The sequence below is a fragment of the Terrapene carolina genome, unplaced genomic scaffold (assembly GCF_002925995.2).
Source record: "Terrapene carolina triunguis isolate 2854851 unplaced genomic scaffold, T_m_triunguis-2.0 Scaffold21, whole genome shotgun sequence".
NCBI classification, from domain to species: domain Eukaryota; kingdom Metazoa; phylum Chordata; order Testudines; family Emydidae; genus Terrapene; species Terrapene triunguis.
The window spans coordinates 15,841,204-15,850,615 of NW_020664372.1; the positions used below are offsets into that span (position 1 = coordinate 15,841,204).

General features: G+C 42.5%; 1 pseudogene; it reads left to right on the plus strand.

The window, feature by feature from the left end:
* Positions 1-9,412, plus strand: part of LOC112125878 — a 56,916-nt pseudogene that overhangs the window by 45,576 nt on the left and 1,928 nt on the right.

Genomic DNA, 9,412 nt, shown 5'->3' on the forward strand with positions numbered 1-9,412 from the left:
GCTACAGTCACACACATTATAAACAATAGTAATGTATAATCTACTTCTTGATTGTTTCTTTTTATCATCACTCTTCCTTCCATTTTACTACTGTAGGTTAAACAGAAACAAAGGGATTGATTTCAGCATTGGACATGACTGAGCTGTTAACAGCAGAAGATTCATATGAGGCCTCTTAGCCATCATGCTGACAGTTTATGTAAAACCAGAGAGATTTCACAAGAAAGGTTATTTCACCAGCCCTCCTCACTCTTCTGCTGCTGCTCTCCCTTTAGATTGTGCTGCTGACATTATAACTTAGATTGGTTTGTACAGTAAGACAGCAAAATTCATCTTGTTTTTTTATCTGTGCTTTTTGATAATTAAAGCCCCAACATTCCAATCATCTTTTGTTTTTCCCTCTCTTTCCGTTCTGAAAGGACATAAACTAGTGATGGGCAAATCAGTTGAGTAAAAGGAAGACTCATCTCAAATACCTAGCCCCCTTCTCAGATTTGTTTTACTTTAGATCCGCCTTGATAGAAAAATGCTATATTAAAATAGTAAATACATATATTATATTTGTGCATAGCCAGCTAATACAAAGAGTGCCATCTACTGGTATATGGGAATATCTATTACTTTGTGTATCAGGGGCCTTGTCATCCACATCTGGGATAGGTGATGAAAAAAAGATCAGTGGGTACTCCACAGCATTTCTTCCTTTCCCCATTCCCAGGGATGTCTCTCCATGGACATGTGTCAGGAGATTAGGATTCATGTGTTCAGAGAGACAGGTCACTGTGTGAAATATCATTCTCACCCTCTCCCACTTCCCTGAGATAAAGATATGCCAAGTGTGACACAGGGCCAGAAAGGGTTACACAACTAGCAGGCTAATGACCCAGATTCTACCTTTAGAGACATATCAGTAGATAATGGTTGTGTTTTTTGTGTATTATATATATATATATATATATTGTTAGAGGTTGACAATGTAACCAAATAGTTCCTGTCTATTTCTCTATTTAAATATTAACATTTAAATGAACTGTAAATGTAGTGATATCATGGTCTTAATTGCTCTTTGAAATTTGTGTTAAATCACCTGCAAAGGGTGGGATATAGGCAACTGTTTTATGTTAATCCATGTAGCTAATTAGCAGTGATGCTTAGGAAATAGGAGGTCTACTTCAAAGTTAGGATAATTGCCTATTGTTCACCCAAGGACTGCATTCTGTCAAGAGGCTATCATAGCCCACCAATAATCTCTATAAAAAACTTTTGGGGCCTGATCCTTTCATCTCAAATCTGCTTATGCTTTATCAGGGGAAGCTTGAGCCACAAGATTGAAATCTCCAGTTCCATTCCAGATCACCCTGATATTGGATTTTGAACATTGGACTGAGCCTATGGATTAATTCTGAAAGAACTCTTTGCAACTGTAAAGCCCACCATCTCTACTATGAAACTGGCCAAATAACTCTATCCATCTCTGTATATATAATGATCGTTTAATCAATACTCTATCTTTTCTTTTTTTAATATATTTTAGTTTATTTAATAAGAATTGGTGGTAAGTGTTTATTTGGGTAAGATCTGAAATATTTGTTAACATGGAGGGTAATGTGTCTGATCCTTTGGGATTGGTAGAACTTTTTATATGATGAACAAGACTTTCAGTAATCCTCATCATATTTGAGTTGGCTGTCTGGGACGATGCTTTAAGAGAACTGTGTTTTTGGCTTCTCTGTAACCAGTAAGGTATTGTGGAAGCTATTTTGTTGCTGGCTTGGTGAATCTAAGTATTGTAATAACTACCAGTTTTGGGGATTGTCTGTCCCATTCTTTTCAGTTTGCCCTAATTGAGCAATCTCAGCATGGTCCCCTGGTCCCCTGGTATCATCACGTAAACTAATTCTATCCACTCTCTCGTTGAACAACTCCCTCCAGAAGAGTGAAAACTCCTTTGAGGTTGTTTTGGAGCCAGTGGGGAGGCATTGGCAGCATTGCTCATAAAGAAGTCATTCTGCCAGGAATGCCAGGCAGCAGTGTGGAGACAACAGGCTTGCAAGTGGTTGTTATGTGCCTTACAAGTGAGATCTCTATTGATCAAGGGACAACCAAAGGTTCTGAGGACTTCAAACTCCTGCTTCCCCATTTTCCCTGGCCTAATAGGGAAATTTAGAGAAAACTGCAAACAATAACCCATGGAGTCTCCTGTCCCCTGTGTAAGTTCTTCCCATGTAAGAGATACTTAACCTTGTGATTAGGTTCAAAATGATATTATAACATTGAATAAGGCTTCCTGAACAATATACTTAACAGTGCCAGAAGGAAATTAATTTTTACTATAGATAACTGGAAGTATTTAGTCATATCAGCAAAGACAAGGAGCAACATGTGAATCCTTACAGCAATGCAAATGAATGAACATTTGAGTTACTTGCAGTAACATGAATAGACAGAATGCAGTCTGTGGCTCACAACAGAGAATACAAAATTCATGACAAACTGCTGCAAAATAGGACAGACAGACTGCAAAACTGGTGGTTATTCTCCCATAAGACATACCAAACCAGCAACAAAAGTAAACTTCTGTTTCACCACACTGACTAACAAGAAGTCAGAAAAGCAGTCTCCTTAGGCATTCCAGTTCTCTATCCAACACTCAGACACTAGACTTAAAGATGAGTGGTTATTTAAAATCAATTTAATCAAACAAAGGGTTCTTCTGATCCCAAAGGACCTAGACAAACACCTAGGTCAATATACAACTCAGATCTTACCCAATAATCATGCTGTTTCCAATCCTTTACAATCTAAAATCTAAAGGTTTATTTATAAAAAGAAAGAAAGAAAGGTGAGAGTTAAAATTGGCTAAAGAAATCGAATACATATAGTAATTGCAAAGTTCTTGGATCAGGCTTGTCACAGTGATGGAATAAACTGTTGGCTTGTTAAGTCTCTGGTTGCTTCCAAATCATTGGAAGGTCCTCAGTCCCTTGGTTAGAATGCTCCCATTAGTATAAGTTCATAGTCCAGAGGTTTGAGCAGGAAAGAGGCCAAGTGGAGATGTTTCCAGGGCCCTTTATAGCTTCTCTCAAGTGAAGGGAAACCCATTGTTCTCACTGTGGTTAATTACAGGTAGCAAGATGGTATTTGGGGTCACATGGGCAAGTGACATGTCCATGCGTGATTTTGCTTAGTCACAGCAGAAGCTATTACCTATACTCCAGATGGAATGTGCACAGGAAAGTCCATTAAGTGCAGATAGGCATCTCCCATGGTCCGTTGTGAGTTAAGTGTTCCTTGATGAGCTATTTAACTTGAATAGACCCTTCAAGATGTGCAGGCTAAATACTTTGTGGGTGCTACCCAGGAGAAAACATATTTCAAATACAGGTATAAAGCCAATATTCATAACTTCAAATACAAAAATAATACATGCATACAAATAGCAGAATCATATTCAGCAAATCATAACCTTTCCATAGACACCTTACTTGACATTCTTTGTATAAGATTTGTTGCAATTACATAACAGTGGTAGCAACAATGATCTACATCAATGCTACTCAAAGTGGTGGTCCGTGGACCGGTGCCGGTCCACGAGCCATTGGCTGCCGGTCCACGGCGAGTTTCCAGGAAAGAAAGTGAGAAATAAATAGTATCATTTAAAAATCGGAATTCCACCAAGAATAAGACTCATAGACTCATAGACTTTAAGGTCAGAAGGGACCATTATGATCATCTAGTCTGACCTCCTGCATGATGCAGGCCACAAAAGCTGACCCACCCACTCCTGGAATAATTCTCTCCCTTGACTCAGCTGTTGAAGTCCCCAAATCATGATTTAAAGACTTCAAGTCGCAGAGAATCCTCCAGCAAGCGACCCCTGCCCCATGCTGTGGAGGAAGGCAAAAAACCTCCAGGGCCTCTGCCAATCTACCCTGGAGGAAAATTCCTTCCTGACCCCAAATATGGCGATCAGCAGAACCCCGAGCATGCGGGCAAGATTCTCCAGCCAGACCCGCATTGACCATTGATACTAATTACCAGCGATGGCACGTTATTGACCTATTGACTAAAATCACGTTATCCCATCAAACCATCCCCTCCATAAACTTATCAAGCTTAATCTTAAAGCCAGAGAGGTCTTTTGCCCCCACTGTTTCCCTCGGAAGGCTGTTCCAGAACTTCACCCCTCTGACGGTTAGAAACCGTCGTCTAATTTCAAGCCTAAACTTCCCGACGGCTAGTTTATATCCATTTGTTCTCGTGTCCACATTAGTACTGAGCTGAAATAATTCCTCTCCCTCCCTGGTATTTATCCCTCTGATATATTTAAAGAGAGCAATCATATCCCCCCTCAGCCTTCTTTTGGTTAGGCTAAACAAACCGAGCTCCTCGAGTCTCCTTTCATACGACAGGTTTTCCATTCCTCGGATCATCCTAGTGGCCCTTCTCTGTACCCGTTCCAGTTTGAGTTCATCCTTTTTAAACATGGGAGACCAGAACTGCACACAGTACTCCAAATGAGGTCTCACCAGTGCCTTGTATAACGGAAGCAGCACCTCCTTATCCCTACTAGAAATACCTCGCCTAATGCATCCCAAGACCGCATTAGCTTTTTTCATGGCCACGTCACATTGCCGACTCATAGTCATCCTGCGATCAACCAGGACTCCGAGGTCCTTCTCCTCCTCCGTTACTTCCAACCGATGTGTCCCCAGCTTATAACTAAAATTCTTGTTAGTCATCCCTAAATGCATCACCTTACACTTCTCACTATTAAATTTCATCCTATTACTATTACTCCAGTTTACAAGGTCATCCAAGTCTCCCTGCAGGATATCCCGATCCTTCTCCAAATTGGCAATACCTCCCAACTTTGTGTCATCCGCAAACTTTATCAGCCCACTTCTACATTCGGTTCCGAGGTCAGTAATAAATAGATTAAATAAAATCGGACCCAAAACCGAACCTTGAGGAACTCCACTGGTAACCTTCCTCCAACCTGACAGTTCACCTTTCAGTACGACCCACTGCAGTCTCCCCTTTAACCAGTTCTTTATCCACCTCTGGATTTTCATATCGATCCCCATCTTTTCCAATTTAACCAATAATTCCTCATACCGTATCAAACGCTTTACTGAAATCGAGGTATATTAGATCCACCGCATTTCCTTTATCTAAAAAATCTGTTACTTTCTCAAAGAAGGAGATCAGGTTGGTTTGGCACGATCTGCCTTTCATAAAACCATGTTGTAATTTGTCCCAATTGCCATTGACCTCAAGGTCCTTAACTACTTTCTCCTTCAAAATTTTTTCCAAGACCTTGCATATTACAGATGTTAAACTAACAGGCCTATAGTTACCCGGGTCACTTTTTTCCCCCTTCTTGAAAATAGGAACCACATTAGCTATTCTCCAGTCCAACGGTACCACCCCCGAGTTTACAGATTCATTAAAAATTATCGCTAACGGGCTTGCAATTTCTCGCGCCAGTTCCTTTAATATTCTCAGATGAAGATCATCCGGTCCGCCTGATTTAGTCCCGTTAAGCTGTTCGAGTTTGGCTTCTACCTCGGATACGGTAATGTCAACCCTCCCTCCTTTATTCCCCTCTGTCACGCTGCCTCTATTCCTAAGCCCTTCTTTAGCCTCATTAAAGACCGATGCAAAATATTCATTTAGATATTGTGCCATGCCTAGATTATCCTTAATCTCCACTCCATCTACAGTCTTCAGCGGTCCCACTTCTTCTTTCTTTGTTTTCTTCCTATTTATATGGCTATAAAACCTCTTACTATTGGTTTTAATTCCCCTCGCAAGGTCCAACTCTACACGGCTTTTGGCCTTTCTCACTCGCTCTCTACATGCTCTGACCTCAATAAGGTAGGTTTCTTTGCTGATCCCTCCCCTCTTCCACTCTTTGTACGCTTTCTGTTTTTTCTTAATCACCCCTCTGAGACGTTCGCTCATCCAGCTCGGTCTAAATCTCCTGCCTACGAACCGTTTTCCCTTTCTCGGGATACAGGCCTCTGACAGCTCCTGCAACTTCAACTTGAAATAATCCCAGGCGCATTCCACCTTTAGATCCATAAATATGTTAGTCCAATCCACTTCCCTAACTAGTCGCCTTAATTTATTAAAGTTAGCCCTTTTGAAATTGTAAACCCTAGTCTCTGATTTAATTCTGTTAATCCTTCCATTTAGTTTAGACCAAATTAGCTCATGATCACTCGAACCAAGGTTGTCCCCTACAACCATTTCCTCAACGAGGTCCTCACTACTCACCAAAACCAAATCTAAAATGGCATCCCCCCTCGTCGGTTCAGCAACTACTTGATGAAGGAATTCATCAGCTAGCACGTCTAGGAAAATCTGAGCCCTATTATTGTTACTAGCATTTGTTCCCCAATCTATATCTGTGAAGTTAAAGTCTCCCATGATTACACAGTTCCTATTAGTATTTACTTCCCTAAAAACATTAAATAGTTCTCTGTCCATATCCAGGCTAGATCCCGGCGGTCTATAGCACACCCCAAGCACTATCCCAGGGGAGGCTCTAGTAGTTTTTTTACCCAATGTGAGTATTGCCCAGACAGACTCCGTCTTATCCATTCCATCACTTATTATTTCTTTACCGTTTACCTCATTATTGACATACAATGCTACTCCCCCACCTTTACCTTTGTTCCGGTCGTTCCTAAACAGCACATACCCCTCCATACCTCTACTCCAGTCATGACTACCATTCCACCACGTTTCGGTTATTCCTACGATATCTGGTTTCATTTCTCGGACCAGGAGCTCCAATTCCTCCATTTTGTTACCTAGGCTTCTTGCATTGGTGTATAAACATCTTAATTTATGCCGTTTAGCCTCTCTCACATTAGTTATCCAATTGGTACGGACACTGTACTGCCAGTATGACCTATTAGACTAGTATCCATCCCCCCCCGCCCCTCGTCCTTATGTCCAATCTCTTCCCCCTGGCTATATCCGTTCTTATCTCGTCACCCTCCTTCTCAATGTTGTAATCTGGCGTGGAGATTAACTGGACATCTCCCAACCGTCTCCCCCAAATTCCTAGTTTAAAGCTCTTTTGATGAGATGATCCAGCCTCCCTCCCAGAAGTCTATTTCCTTCCCTACTTAGGTGAAGTCCATCCCGTGAGAACAGTTGTCTGTCCCCGAAAGCCTCCCAGTGGCCATGCATCCCAAAGCCCTCCTTATAGCACCACTCTCTTAGCCAACTATTTATCATCACAATCCTGTCAGCCCTTTGCTGCCCTTCTCTAGGAACAGGCAGAATCCCACTGAAGATGATCTGAGCCTCGATTTCCTTAAGCGTCTTCCCCAGCCTGGCATAATCTCCCTTGATTCTCTCTAGCGAGAACCTAGCAGTGTCATTTGTTCCTACGTGAAGGATGATCAAGGGGTTCTTACCTGCTCCTTTTAGGATCCTTTTCAATCGCATGTCCACATCCTGTATCTTAGCGCCCGGTAGACAGCACACCCTTCTGTTCTCTGGGTCCACCCTGGTCACAGGCCTGTCTAACCTCCTCAGTAAGGAGTCCCCAATCACATAAACCTGCCTTTGCCTGGTGACAGTGCGATCTACTAATCTATCCCCTGTTCCCTCTAGTTGCAACCCCTGTCCATTCCTATTTTCCCTTATAATCCCCCTTATGCCATCCTGTATCCTCCTGGGGCCCAGATTTGGTGCTGTCTCCATCAACTCCTCCTCTCTTTCTATGGGACTAGCCGCTCTTCTCTTCTTCCTCACCTCCCACCTTCAGTTACCACCTGCTGCACCCCTTCCTCGTTATCCAAACACCCAAACCTGTTCCTGAGCTCTATTTCTCCTTCACTGGCCCTCCTTTTCCTTGGCCTGCTTCTCACGGTCACATGCTTCCACTGCCCTTGTTCTCCCCCCGACATTCCCCCCTCACAGGCCTTAGCCCCTGCTTCCACCTGTACCCCTGAGTATTCCTCTTCAGCCACTCCTTGCCTTTGCTCCATTAGCTGCTCGAACCCCCTTCTAAACTCTACCAGGGTATCTACCTGCATCTCCAAACCTTGGATCTTTTCTTCCAGCAGCTCTATTAGGCGGCACTTCATGCAGACATACCTCTGGTCAGGCACCCCCGCTAGGACCATGTACATACCGCAGCTGCCACATGCAATCATCTGCATTGTGTCCCCTGCTGCTTGGCTCATGGCTGCTGTTGTCTGGGCCCACCTGCTCACCTGTGCCCTCCGCACCTGGGGGAACAGAGCACACGGGACACCGCGCCCTCCTGACTCCCCTTCCAACTCCCACTCAAACTCCCCTGTTAGCAGCCCTGTTTGCCAGCTCCAGTCGATAAAAGTTGACAATATTAAATAATATTATGTTTTCAGAAGCACATATTATAATGATAATTATGCCATAGCGCTACAGCATGTTTTGCATGAGACGTGCGAGCGCGCGCTTACCCCACTCCTTCGCATGTAAAGACCCCGCCCCACTGGCAGTTACCATCGAGAAGTTGAATACATAGCGTCATATGGATCTCTGCGTGTTTGTCATTTGGGACCCCGTCCGAACCCAGTGATCTGAGAATGTAAGTACTAATAATATTATAAATTGTAATAATTATTTTCTATCCTATCCCGCACTATCCCTTATGAAGTAGATAGAGACAACTGAGCACCACATACCTATAGCCAAATAGACAGTCCTTGTAAGAGCAGGATTTTATAATTGTACTAATTGTACTATAAGAATTGATGTAAACTTTGATTTCATTCTGCCAGACACCCTTTTTGAATAACAGAAAGGAATGACTGTCTGAGACTGGGATCCTGTTTCCAATATGCATTACAATTAGGACCTGTTATAAAGTTTAGTTAGTAAGAGACAGGATTTTCTATTGTGTCTATGATAAATAGATTAGAGAAATGTTGAGGGCCTGAAGCCCCAATGTGAATTGTTTTAGTTATAAGATTTAGCAAGGCTTGATTTACAATGTATTCTGCTGAATATAAAATACGGCTGTCTGTATACCATTGAAGGTTTCTGTGAGAGACTGTGTGAATGAGGAATGAATGCGTCAGGAAAAGATAAGGTGTGAAAGCCATCACAAATGTCCAGATGGTCAAGAAAAAGTGATAGACTTGGAAAGACCAGGAGACAATCGGAAAACATCCATTGTATCGGATGCTAAACATGTTAGCAGCATTGATGACCTCAGAGGTGAGGCAGGCACCCTGGAAGGCGGGACAACAAATAGGAGATAACGATGGGAAGCCCGACAATAACCATCAAATGATAACAGCAGAAAACCCCAAGATTAACACCACTTATGGACTAATGATTACAGGATGACATTGCAAAATGCATGGACTCAAATGGGAATTTACAACTATAAAGCTGGGGT